Below are 15,117 nucleotides of genomic sequence, written 5' to 3'. Positions count from 1 at the left end.
TGTGCTTCATCCACTTAGGGATCCTGCTAGGCAAATGCAGGGGAGGGAAGGGAAGGGAGAAAGAGGTATATGAGAATATATGTGAGGAAGAAATTTTAATGTGATGTCATGAAATTTAAATGGACATTGGGGAAAAGTTATATGTGTGCACAAGGGCAATGGTAAGGGGCAACAGTGACATAGCATGTTCAATTTTAGGTCTGACTTTAATTGATGAATTTTGGAAATAGGTTTATAGGATGGATTAAGCTGGAATGATAGCAAGAGTTATCGCAAAATGGAATGATTGAAAGAGATGATGGAAGTGCTATACTTATTGGTAATGACGATGTCTAGGATCAGACCATGGAAGTGGCATCTCACATAGACTAGAAGAGAAGAGATGAAGGAATTGGAGTCCAGGGAAGTAGATGAATTAACCTTGTAGTTCCTGGGTTTGCCAATAATTAAACAGGAATAAGTTGGAGAACATGAGATGAATGGTCAATATGTTCACACCTTCAAAAAAATGAGAGGGAACAACTTTAAGAATGAGTCTTTCCATTTATGGGCATTAAGGAGGTTATATGTGATGAGCACAGGGTGTTATATGCAGGGATGAATCTATAAATTCTACATTTGAAAACAATTTTACCATGTATATTAACTAATTAGAATTTTAAAACATGAAATAAAAAAAGGAATGAGTGTTTCCAAGTATTTCTTACTGATCAAATTACATGATATGCCATTGCTAAATCAATCACTGTAGCAAAGGTGATGAGCCCCACAACTGGCTTAATTTAACAACAGCCGCGAGTAGAAGAGTAGGGCAATGCAAGGAGCAGAGCTGAAAAAGATAGAGAAATACTTCCAGAAAAGAAATGTTTGAGATTCTGTTACTATAATGAAGGGGAAATACAGTCTGGATGGCAAATAACAGATTTGTCAAAGTTTTATTTTCTGGGATTTTCTAACTGATTAGATGATTGGATGGATGGATAGATGGTTGGGTGGTGAGTGGATGGATGGATGGATGGACGGATGGATGAACAGACAGGAGGATGGGAGGATTATCTGCTATGCAAAAGCCTCAAAAACACACTAATGGTGACAGTATCCAAAAATTCCTTACTTTGACTGACTTGCCAAGATGGAAAACTTTTTTTTTTTTAATTTTAGAATCCAGCTGGTCATAATATGGACCTAAGTAGTCATATGAATTTTTTTCTGAGTAGTAATATTTGTGGTATCACTGAGTTTAACATTGTCCTTCTTTCTTCCTATAATAATCCTTCACCAATGTAAGCAAAAGACCTCTCCTGTTTACTTCTATCCCTCCTCTTTTAGCCCAGCTCTCAAAAAATGAAGTCACCGGAATACAAAACTACTTCCCTTATTGGCGTGTTTTAATTTTCCTGGCTCTCTTGCATTTAGGTTGTGTATGTGACTAAGTTCCAGCCAGAGGGATGTGATAGAAATGAGGTATGCCACTTTCAGGCTTGGCTTTGAAAATTTCCCTTATGACCATAAGCACCACCTCCCATCCATACAACAGAAATCAGAACATTTCCAGATACTACAGACACCTAATGGAAGAAGATCAAATACTTGAGTCACCAATACTTAGTTGCCAAATACTTGAGAGAAGCCATCCAACCTGACTCAGATAAAGACCTGGACAAGAAATTAACTTTTATTGGGTGAAGCTACAGAGATTTAGGAGTTGCTTTGTTACTGCAACCTTGAGGAACCCACACTTACTAATAGAGCAAAGAAAGACTGTGTTTTCTAACAGTTGTTATAGTTTTTTACCAAAGGAAAGTCTACAATCCTATGGGGTTTTTTATCCACATGACTTTACTAGAACCAAATTACTTACCTAAAGGTGTTACAAAGAACCCCAGGTTCACTAAGGTTTCCCTGGAAACTTCAGTGGCAGCCAGGTTAGGAAGGGATTGTCAATATTGCTCTGAACACTGTAAGAGTCGCTTTAACCCCAGAGGCACATAGCATGATCTGATAAGATCTGACATTGATTTCTTGGTTATTAAGTCTAAAGAGATAAAGTTTTCTTGACATGAAGAAAATCTGAGGCCAAATAAGTTATTCTCCCACATGACTAAAGTCAGAGACACAAAGCAAAGTACAAAGCTTAGATGTGATATTCAAATGTTTACAATTTTTACTACATGAATCTTTAACTACATCTCAGTCTCAAGCTGCTTACCCATGCTATTTCTTAGCTGGGGCTTTTTCCTTCTTCATTACTTTCAAAGAGAGAACTCTCCTACCATTAGCTATGAAATGGAAATATCATTAATTGCTTGCCTTGGGCACCTGACCGAATGAATGCAAAAATGCAGTTCTTTTAAGTTCAGTCATAGAATAATGGAAAGTAAAACCACAAGCCATAAATGGACAGATCACCACTATGTGATTACCAGTAGGTGATTCTTGTCTTTCAACCCATCAGGCTGGTTCAGAAAAAGATAGCGTCGGAGACTGCCCTTCTGCTAGTTCCTGGTAGGTCATTGTCTGTGTCCCAAAGAGTATCTGAGAAGCCAGCCGACAGATCATCTGCCCAACCAATTATTTCTGAAGCCTCTCAGTGTTGACTTACTTTTGAGCTTAATATTAATACCTTCAAAAATAAATGGCCAATTTGGAAGCAGCTTGATGATGACCAACTGTGAGTCTTCCTCCCTCTCCTCATTTTAAATAAAAACTCTCAGGCATTTTTTAATGTTTATCTTTATTTTTCCCCAAATGGTATGTTTTTCTCACCTCAGCATGTTCTATTTCCCAAAATTTGATATTCAATATGATTTAGAAGTCTGCTTTGGTACAACCACACTACTCTGACTGGATATAGATACGATCTACCCCTGATTTGCAATGTGACCTTACGAGTAATTTAACTTCCAGATGTGAGTATTCCCAGCCAAAGAATAGATGGTATTGCCTACCAACAGCTTGCCACAGTGAAGGCACTGGCTTTGTGTCATATGAAAGTAATTCAGATTTTAGTTTTGCCATCTACTGGATGTATTGTCTTAAGCATGCTACTTGACCTATCTGAATCTTTGGTCTCACATGGCGTTACTGTGAACTTTAGGACTTAAGGAGTGATATATGAGGTCACTAACTTTGTGCCTGGCACACTGCAGGCACTCAACAAATGTCCTTTAGGAGGTTCTTTATAAAACACTGGGAACTCACTGGCCTAGGAGTACTATGTAACTATAAGGAAGAATCATGGAGCATTCACAGTAGACCATCTTTATCCAAAAAGTTTATAAACAGAAATGGAGTTACTAATAACTATGTTGCTTCTACCCTAGAAAGGGAGAGGTAGAATGCACCCAAAATATTTTTATTCCTGGGTTTATAATCCTGGAGATATTTCCAGTGATCAGCTTTACTGTACATCAAAATGGCTACATGTGTCTCCATCAGATAGATCAAGATCACCAATGTGCTGGGTCATCAGGCCCTGCTTTGGAAGAGCCTGGAAAGGAAATAGGAGATCCTAACATACAGAGTGTCTAATAGGAACATGGTACAGCCAGTATGAGTCATGTAAACCTCATCAGTCCAGGAAGAACACATTCACTCCAAATTTACTAACTTCTGAACTTGCTCAGTTGAGACTGCTAAATGTTCTTGGCTTTGGTTCTTGGGAAATGAAATCTTTCCAGCTGCAAATCTTTAGAACTGCAGGTTAATTCTTTACTACTTGGCAGAATCATTAGGGAGGCAAGCCTGAAGGAGGGAAAGAGCTAGCACTGAAAGTATAAGATACAGCCCAAGATGGATTTGAACTGATACCATTTCCTATTTTTATCCTTGCTCCAGTCTCAATTGTGAGTACATTTAAGCATGAATGTAGGACTGTGTAGGATTGTGTTTTCTACCCAGACACCTTCTCCATCAAACTGCTCTAGATCCTTACAAAGGGACGTCATATCTGCCTTCTCTCAACTTCTTTTTAAGTCACACATACTTTTACCTACATATAGGAAGTAGGATATAAAAAGCAAGAGCAAGGACCTGGAAGTCCAACAGTCCTGAGTTCAAATTCTGCCTCTATCATTGCTTCATATGTGGCTCAAGCTTGCATAACCTTAATTATACCATCTCCAAAATGTGAAAGGTGATATCATACTGATAGAGTTACCCTGAGCATTAAATGAAATCATGCATTTAAAATTAGTAGACTCACAGTGAGTGCTTAAAACATTGTGGTGGTTGTATTATCAAGGTCATTATTATTATTATCATTCTTATCTCTTCTACTATGACATATGTGACATAAACTCACAGAGAATAAGGATGAAATTTCATACTGTATTGCTTCTCTTGGAAGATTTGGCTCAAAATAACTACTCAGAAATTATTTGCTGAATGAATTTACATTGAATATTTGCAGTCATTTGTTTTAGTGAGGTTGCCTTTGATTACAACTGATGGAGACCATAATAAAACTGACTTAGGCAAGTGGGAAACATATACAAATAATACTGTGAATACACCTCATGGAACTGAAGGATATTTGAACTAAAACTTAAGCAAGGCATAAAGTGGCTGGGTTTCAGAAAGAGTTATAACCAAGAACTTGAAGGTGATGAGGACGCCCCTTTATCCTCTCTTGGAGTGTCCACTTTAGTTTCAACAGCCAAAAACAGGTTTTTCTCACACAGAGGGAAAGTGGTCACCAAGGGAGCCTGAGTTTTACAAATTGTGGTTCCCCTCTGCAGAGTGGAACTGACTCTTCCTCTCTCTCTTTCACAAATATTCCAGGGGAGAATTCTTATTGGCTGATTTTTGTCATGGCCACTGTCTGGCCTTGTGGTCAGAGTGAGGCAAAGTCATGGAAGAAAGTGGCTCCTGATTAACTATTTGGTTAGAGCTGGGAAGGAAGCAATTCCCAAGGGAAGAGTATAGACCAGAAGAGACCACATAGGATCACAGTGTCCCACAGTGTTCTCAAAACACAGTAATGTTGATTCTAACATTCTCTGATATTTTAATGTCCAGATATACACCGTATGTGGAAGAGTGGAGTGGCGGTAAAGGTCTAGGATGAATGCACCACAGAGGCACACAATATTTTACTTTTTAAAAAAATGACAGCATATGCTGAGGCTTTTAAAATATGTTATTATCATACAAAGAAATAAAATAAGCCAACTTAAATGGATCATTTAACTAGAACAATATGCCTTTGTGTAGGCTCATCCATAAGACCCTGCCACCAAAAACTATAAAATATTACAATGTTTTCATACTGATAAATGTTGAAAAGTGACTAGACTTTTCTTTCCCTTATTTTTTTCAGAGTATGCATATTGACCTAAATCTGGTGCCCTGAATGATAGACACCTACTTTAGGTTTAAGCAATAGAAAATTAATAAGGAGAGGAGTGTAAAAACAAAGAAAGGGATTTAATTTTTTATCATAACAAAAGTAGTACCTCATCTTTTATCTCCACATAAATACATCAAATAAACCATCCTATAGATTAAGCAATAGTACTTGTGACCTCCTTTTAATAGATGACTTGCACTTCTCCACAAAATCAGACATTTGTGATACAACATTTTAAGACAGAACTAAGAGAAACCAACCTCTATCAAGGAAGTAATGAAAAGAAAGGGACCCCTGTTGTCAGTGCAATTGAATGGCATTCTACCCAACAGTTATCTGGCATCTGAAGTTCAGGTTTGCCCCCATTTGCAGGCCTGTGGCAATCCAAGCTTGCCTGCTTTATCAGAATCTTGGCAGGAAAAAGATGGCACTCTCAAATTGGTATGTGAAGTAAACTTAATACAGGGATTATTTCCTATTTATTAGGAATAAGAAAAACACAAAGAAAATGTAGTCATCCATGGCTGGTGATGACAGTATACCATCACTTCCCTAGGTAGGATTGAAGGGGATGAGGGAACCATGGGGCTACTGGAACCAAAGACAGAGAAGGCTGTGTGGAAGGGGCACCAAATGAGGCTGTGGCCTCCCACTGGCCACCCCACAGGGAGACAACCAGAGAAACATTTTGCCTCACTCTCCTTTCTCCATGGATCTCCTCCTGGGGCTCCCGTTAGACCACCCAACTCAAAGCCAATGAGGCAAGGAAGTCAGTTGATACAATCCTGACAGGTCAGCCTCACAGGGTCCAGCGCAGGGCAAAGAAGGGTGGACAATGGACCCAGCACACCAGAGAATGGTCCCCTGATACCCACAGCCTTCTGACTAGGACATATCAACACTTTAATATTCCCTTGTGATCACCCCAACCACATGGTTAGAGATTTACAGAAAACTCAAAACCTCACATAACTTAATGTCCTATGAGACCTAGGAGAGAACTGAGAACATGCCCTGCTTCAGTCCAGTGATTTAACAAGAACTCTTTGGCTCCATGCTGCCCTGGAGATCTGGGCTGTCCACCGGGCATCATTAGTGCCACATCAACTGCCACGGTGTTGAGTAGCTAACATCTCTTCAAGACAATAGCTCCTGCAGCACTGGGGCCAAATCCCACCAAGCCCACCCATTGTATCCCAGCGTTAGAGTACATATTTAACAGCTTCCAGGGATCAAGTCCTAACCCCTGCTCCTGTGGTGTGAGGTGTTGACAGAATTATGGCCTCTTGGCTCAGAATTTCTGAAAATTCCCACAAGGGAACCAACAGGATTACAAATCACGGAGTACAGAGGGGCTGCCTTCTGAGTCTCAATGCCTCCTCACATGGACTCAAGAGTGCCTTTTTAGAATATGAAATTGAAGCTGTAAGTGTGTCCAACATAAATTTTCCTGTCTCACGGGGAAGCATTTAAACCCTTACAGCAAAACTAACTCACATAGTACCAAACTACAGCACAACTTGCATCAACCATCAGTATTGGCTTCATTCTCCAAGAATCTAGAAGTCTGCTTTGCCTCCCTCTTTTCCATCAGCCTTCTTGGCTCAATCACACTCCATGTAAATGATCAGAATATTCATTTCCAAGTGAAGCTTACAGAAAAGTTAATAATAATGTCAGTTCACCACTGTGGTCACAACCAGATAAAACATGCCACTCACAAAGAAGAGGAGAAAGACAAGGAAAAACATGCCTGCCTGGATTTACAAAGCATGCATTTTGGATTCTTTGCTCTTCAGAGCAACAGTGTGAGGTAGCAGCCTGGTGTTATTATTGTCACTGTTTTCAAGTGAGATCAAGTGATACTTACCAATATCAGAGAGTTTTCAAGTAACTTGGAGCCCGAGTGTTAGACAAGGAATGCCATGATCTTTCCCGTTTTTTTTTTTTTTAAGATCTTATTTATTTATTTATGAGAGACACACAGAGAGAGGCAGAGACACAGGCAGAGGGAGAAGCAGGCTCCATGGAGGGAGCCCAACGTGGGACTCGATCCTAGGTCTTCAGGATCAGGCCCTGGGCTGAAGGCGGCGCTAAACCACTGAGCCATCTGGGCTGCCCTCTTTCCCCTGTTTTAGGCTGCTTTTTGCAGAATTAGAATGACGTCATGCTCATGCAGCAGAGTCTCTGGGCAGCAGTGTCACTGAAGCCAACTCATAAACAAAGGAATCATTTCAGCAAATTTGTATCTTTGTTAGATATTTCTGTCCCCCCAACAAAATAAAGATCTCTTATGCCATCTGAAAGTTTTACTTCTCTACATGGAACACGCTAATATTTCAGAACTGGGTATCCAGTTATAAATGCCATGTGAAGAAGACATTTGAATGGTATGATGGGGTGCATTTTATTCTTCACCATTGTCACAGAATGACTTAACAAGAGAAAAGTCCAGTTTGACTGTTAGTTGTGCAACTTTTCCCAATGACGGGAACATTACAATTTTTAGGACAGTCAAGACTTCCAACTCCTGGAGACTCTAACCGATAACCCTGGAGAAATGTCAAGAAGTTGCTCAGACTCTGAGAAAATAATTCCAATGTGTATTACTGCATGAGACAATACGTATGGGATCACCTGTACAGTGGTCACAATAAAGTAGGCTCTGCCTTGGAAACGAATCTGAATCATTTACTAAGGTTTTCTTGCCTGGTCAATATACTATTTTGCATTATATCTGAAGAAGAAGGGGGGAAATCTAATAATTTATTTTACTCTCTACTTTAAAAGGCCATCATCTTCATTAAGATATAATGGAATAGGAAGGGAATATATGTTTCAATAATAATATAATAGTAAAACAAATAATAGTAGCAAAGAAATGTGTGTGCAAAGCATAAATTCAGGGGAGATAGATTTATCTTTCAAGATTGCTCCTTACTCTTATAAATTTATCAGACACTAAAGCAGTCTGAATTTATTAGTAAATGTGTGATTTAGTTTGCACACGATTTAGGAGGAAGAAAATGTTATTTTTACAATCTTCCCTTGATAATGAGGGTTCAGCAGGGGAACTGGCTCATTTTGTGATGTGGTTCTGTTTCTATAATGACACAAATCATGCCTCGGTGATCAATGCTAAATTCTCATTCATGGTCCTTCTGTTTCCCTGTGGCACAAGACACATGCTATAACTTACTGTGTGTGTGTGTGTGTGTGTGTGTGTGTAATGCTAAAAGATTGCGTGACTCAGGCACATAAGCCTAAGAATCATTGATCCTGTTTCACTCTAACTGTGAGAGATTTAGAGACCCCTGACAGTACTATTTTTCATAACCCTTTCTTTCTTCTTGTTGAATAGGTCTGCACCTTTTTATCCCCCCAGCAGCCTTTTTTGTCACTGTGCTCTGTGAAGGTGAAATATCCTTACATGTCCTTCAAAAAAATTCTTTTCCCAATAATTTCCTATTGAAATTGGTTGGCTCATTAAGTTGGCTTATTGCATTCTTCTCTGGAGGGTTTTTTTCAATTTGAGCTCTGTACTCTTACACATTTTGTTTTCCATCTTATTCTTGGAATAACTCCACTTAGTTTCCAACCGTATCTGCTTGCTAAATAGCCTGATCTTTTCTACTTGTAAGGAGACAATATGAAGAAAAGAATCCAATGTGAATGGTACCCCAGAGAATAAGCAGAAGCAACTAATTAAGATAATTGACCATATATTAGCATTTTGGTCCTTGAAAAATAGTGGTGGTTTTTTTTTGTTTTTTTGTTTTTTGTTTTAAATAGTGGGGTTTAACTGAGTGTCACCCATAACGGCCAAGCAGACAGAACACCAGGCCTTTCCATCGTGCTTCAGTGAGGATCAGTCTACTTTTGGCTGTCACCCCCTGCATCAAAAAATTCAGCACCTTTAGAAAATATACACAAATAATGGCTGGCAGACAGTAGGTCACATCACTATCACTTGTAAATGGACCCTTCATTCTTCACCTCTTACTCCCCCTTCTCCATAACCTGCAATATTCCACATCTCAGTAAATGGTACTATTATCCAGCTAGTCAGAGTCCCTGGAGCCATCCTTGACCTCTCCAACATGACCTCCTGTCACCAGCCAATTACCAAGCCTTATGCATGCTGCTTCTTTAATATCTTGTGAATATATCCAATTTTCTCCATCCCCATTACTATGACCCAACTCCAAATGGACACCATTGTCTCATGACTGGACTGTGATAATAAATGTGTCCACAGCTGCCCCCTCATTTTCCCCTCTGCAACCATTTTTGGTTTAAAACATAAATCCTAGGGGCACCAGGGTAGCTCAGTCAGTTAAGTGTCAGAGTCTTGATTTTGGTTCAGGTCATGATCTCAAGGTCATTGGATCCAGCCTCACAGTGGGCTCCCCACTCAGCAGGGAGTCTGTGTGAGATCTTCTCCCTCCCCCTCTTCCTCTGTCCCTCCCCCCACTCAAGCACGCATGCTCTCTCTCTCTCAAATAAACAAACCTTAAAAAAAACCACATAAATCATGACATACCACCCTCAGGATTAAAACCCTTCAGCCTTTTTACTCTGTCTTCCTCCATTGTTACTTGCGGTTTGAAATTTTAAGAAAAGAGGATTTGTGGTTATTTCAGTACTTGCAGGTTAACTGAGTGATAATAAATTGACGTGGTATGTGTAATGGGTCAGGAGAGAAAGAAATCCTGTTCTCAAAGGTTAAATCCAAAGCTGGAAGAAAGGAAAAAGACAAAACTGGGAAGTCAGCTTGAACCCAAAAGTCCAGATTAATGTGGAGGAACAGAAGGTTTCAAATAGTACATTACAAAAAAAGAAAAAGGAATATATGTATTATCTAACATATACGATCATGTTGAAAATTTGAGGAATAAATGGTAATAGACTTTTTAAAGAAAACAATAAAATGAAGCAGTTATTGATATACTACAAGGAACAACAGTATACAGAAAAGTAAACTCAGTTGTATAACACCATTACATCGCAGATGTAAACACCATGAAATACTCATGAAATACTCATGTGATACAAGGATACAAACACTGAATAATAATTTAACCAAGAATTGTACCTACCCACCATAGGAATATGGGGGAGCAGGTATAAAGGAAGCAGGTCCTCATATACAACACTTGGAATTCAGTTGGATTGCCTCAATTAGAAAAAAGTTAAAAATAATATTTTAAATATGGTATTGTAAAATATGAAGATAAAATGAAACAAAGCTAAAAATAACTTTACATGTTTGCCTCTGCAGGGTTTTGCTTGGGGAACAGTAAGAAAGAGGGCTTCAGGCTTTCATTAAGGATTGCAGCACAATTTGGCTTTTTAAATTATGGCCATGGGCAGCCCGGTGGCTCAGCGGTTTAGCGCCGCATTCAGCCCAGGGCCTGATCCTGGAGATCCGGGATCGAGTCCCATGTCGGGCTCCCTGCATGGAGCCTGCTTCTCCCTCTGCCTGTGTCTCTGCCTCTCTCTCTCTCTCTCTCTCTCTCTCTCTCTCTGTGTGTGTGTGTGTGTGTCTCTCATGAATAAATAAATGAAGTCTTAAAAAAAAAAAAGAAAAAGTAAATTATGGCCATATATTATTTTTAAGAAAATGTATATAAATATTCTAAATGATAGTAATGGTAAAATACGCTGCTAAAATATTAACCAATGAAAGCAATATTAATACCAAGCAAAATAAAATGTTAGGCAAAAATGTTCTTAGAAAAATGAAGGTTTTATTCAATGACAAAAAAGGAACAACTTACCAGGAATTTATTACAATTCTGTACGTGTATCCCTCTAACAACACAAATTCAGAAGGTAGACAGTGAAATTTGACAGTTACATGAAGAAATAAAAAATCCACAAGTGATCTGGAAGGGGAAAGGGACTGAGAAATGTGTACACTTAGCTTACAACCCAGCATATCCATTGTAGGTTATTACTCATGAGAAATGTTTTGTATATGATTATTCCCAGCACACCTATTCATATTAGCCAAAAACTTGAAATGTGCCAATATCTGTCCATCAAGAGGTGAGCAGATAAACAAACTGTGGCATATTTATAAATTGAAAGCTTCTACAAAGTAGAAAGGAAGTAACTACTGACCCCTTTACATTAATATACCAAAACATCATTCTGAGTAAAAAAGCCAAACACAAAAGGCCCACCTACTTTATGATTCACTTGTGTGAGATCACAGAATGAACAAAATTAATCTATAGCAACAGCAAGCAGATTTCTAGTTTCCTGGAAATGCAGTGGAGGTGGGAGGAGGAGACTTGACAACAAAGGGGCACAAGGGAATTTTGGAGGTGACAGAAATATTCAATGGCCTGAATGGGATGGTTACACAGATATGCACATTTGTTAAGATTCATTCATACACCCAGCTGCCATATTATATGCAAATTATAGTTCAATAAATTAGGCTTTTAATTTTTTAAAGGCAAGGCATGTGTCTTTCTATAGCAGTCTGTACTGCTATATAAACACCCCAGATGGCTTACGCAGCAAATACTTATTGCCCACAGTTCTGGTGGCGGAGAAGTCCAAGACCAGGGTGCTGGCAGATTCAGTGTCTGGCGATGGCCATCTTCTTGGTTTGTAGGCAGCCACCAGCCATCTCCTGACTATATTCTCACTTGGTGGAAGGGTAAATAAGATGGAAGTCAGAGAGTGAGAGAGACAGAAAGCTCTCTGATCTCTGCCTATAAAGGCACTATTGCCACACGGAGGCCCTACCCTTCATGACTTCATCTAAACCTATTTACCTCCCAAAGGCTCCACTTCCAAACACCATCACATTAAGACTGGGTCTTTCAACACATGAATTTGGGGGGACACAAACTTTCAATCCACAGCAACATGGGGCCTTTCAAAGGGCATCCAGCCTGGGACTTGGCAACTTGTACACATTTCTTGGCAGTAGGGACTGTGACTTGACAGAGCCAGGCTATGTTAAAAAATCCAATGAAAACGTGTAAGTGCTGATAGAAAGGGAGAGAACACTTTCCTCCTGTAAGGGGTGGAAACATGAGAATGGTGATGGCACAAAATCTACCTCGGTGGTCACGCTGAGATGGGAGAAGCAGCATGAGCTAGTCAAGGCCACCAAGCAGTGTGTTTTGGCACCAGCAGCAGAAGGAAAATTTAATTAGCTTCTGAAGATGTTGCTGGAGGCTCCACTGAATTAGTTATGTTTTATTACTATAATTAATATGATATAAACCCTTAATATTCTGTCTCCCATCCTAAAGCTAATGTGTTTAGGGAAAGTGAAATGCACATCTATTTTATGGCATTGTAATAGGACCTGGAATAACACATGAATAGACTAGAGAGACTTAACTGCTCTTAACTTCAGTTACTCTTTTTTTAAAATGAAAACACTGGTCTAGGTGGTTCCCAAAGTCTCCTTTAATTTTATATTCTAAGGCATAGTACCTTCCCTTAAAGACCATGGGAGAGAATGACTTTCATACACATAATAATAATAAATAAATAAAACATCAGCACTTACATATACAGAAAACTCGAGATAAGCAATTATAACTATTATATCATATGCTTAATTATTTATATTATATTATAATTAATATCATAATTATATTAATTATAATTGAAATACTAAATATTTGTGAGATTCTAGTAAAGTGGATGGAAACAAGATAATTATATTTATCTCATCTCTCTCTCTATGAAGTCATTATAATTTCTGTGTACTAGCAATAGCTGGTTAGTAACTAGAATGAGAATAAAAAGATTACATTTAAAACAAGAGAGAAAAGCATCAGTTAGCCAGGAATAACCATAATAAGAAATTTGCAAAATCCACACAGCTATAAACTTTCCAGACAGCTATAAAAGATCTGAGTAAATAAAAGGAGAGTCATAAAATATCCCTGCATGGAAAGTCTGAACTAAGTTGATCTCACATCTCCTTTTAGCTATCACTCTCTTCTACTCTTCTCTTCATGGTCCAAATTTTTCAAGTTGTCATCATTGCCCATCTCCATTTTCTTCCTTCTCATTTATTCTCCAACTGACTACAATCTGTCATGTGCTCTCCTCTCTCTCTTGCCCTTCAAGGTCACTACAACATATTTGTTGCTAAAGCGAGGGACAACTTTGCACTCCTGTTCTTTCCTGATATCACAGAAGCAATTGGCAATGCAGTCAATCCCCTTTTTCCTTCTACTTCCAACAGACCACACTCTTCTGTTTATCTGCCCTCCTCTGGCTGCCTGTTCTTTCTCATTTTGTGGCTCCCCATCACCTGCCTGAAACTTAAATACCCTCTGCTATTTTCATTCTGCAGATCACATCCACTCATAAAGCTTAACCCACTCTTTAAATACTAAAGACACCCAAATTTGTACTCCAGGTCATCTCATTCTCATCTAGACTTTGATAACCTATTGGATGTGTAGCTTGGGGTATACTACACACATCACAAACTCAGCATATACAAAAATTAGCATCTTCCCACATAATACTTACCTTTCCTGCATTCCCTCTGAATGAATGGAACCAATAGGTACCCAATTCCTCTCTCTCCCCTATTTTACATCTCAATCACCAACTTCTGTTCATTTTTACCTCCTAAATATCTTTCAAATGTACCACATATGTGGAATTGTCTCATACCTCTGTTCCTGGTACCACTGCCCCAGCTGAGGCCAGCATCACTTTTCTTTTCTTCTGATTTATTAGGAAAACTGATTTCCCTGTCACAACTTTTTGCTTCTACTCCAAATGAACTTCCATATTGCAGCCAAACAGATCATTCCTGAATCTGGTCAAGTCGCTCTCCTACTTAAACCCTTTCAATGATTCCCCATGATCCTTAGGGTAAAGGCCATGCTCCTTAACATGGTTTGGCCCCTGTTGACCAAACAAAATTATTTTCAATTTCACAAATATACCAGGCCCTCCACAGACTCTTGGATTTTCCAGATGCTATTGCATCTATCTTTAACTTCTCTCTCATCTGTTTGCTTGCCTATCATAAATCTCAGGACTAAATATAGATGTCATTCATTTTGAAAGCTTCACTGAAGCTTCCTTACCATACATTCTTGTGCAACTCTTCTCGTCACTCATATTTCACTGGGCTGTACGTTATTAATTACTCTCCCATTTCTTGTTCTAGAAACCATGAATGTGAGAGCAGGAACTATGTGCCTCTGGTACATTGCTGTATTCCCAAGCCAAGCACAGTTTCTAACACACAGTAGGTACTAAATAATTATGAGATAAAATAATTTATTAATTGTGACCTATAATTACAAAGGTAGTGATATTGATACAAGAATGGATGGATCAATGTAACACAACAAAAGCCCAAAACATATTTTTTTTCCAAAACAGATCTTTAGAAGCTAATTTGATAGAATTTAATGAAGGTATAACTGTAAACAAGTGAAGGGAAATAAGAATTTCTAAGTTACTATTGGTGAGCTTCTCAGGTAAGGAGCAGAGAAAGATTTTCTAAAGTTACAATTTACAGAAAGTGCCACCTGAACCTGTATTTGATTCCATAATCATTTATATGACAGTTAATCACAAATGTCATAAGTCAAATAAAAACTGAAAACTAGGAGCAAAAACTATGTTCATTAAATATGAGAGACAAAGAGTTAAAATACATTTTTATAAAGTTATGTCAGATTATAAGAAAATATGATGATCTCAGATAAATCCCCAAGGGCATAAGGAAATATAAGACATACAAATTAATAATGAGC

The sequence above is a fragment of the Vulpes vulpes genome, chromosome 1, assembly GCF_048418805.1.
Source record: "Vulpes vulpes isolate BD-2025 chromosome 1, VulVul3, whole genome shotgun sequence".
Classification (NCBI taxonomy): Eukaryota; Metazoa; Chordata; class Mammalia; order Carnivora; family Canidae; genus Vulpes; species Vulpes vulpes.
Note: the sequence above shows the minus strand (reverse complement) of the source record.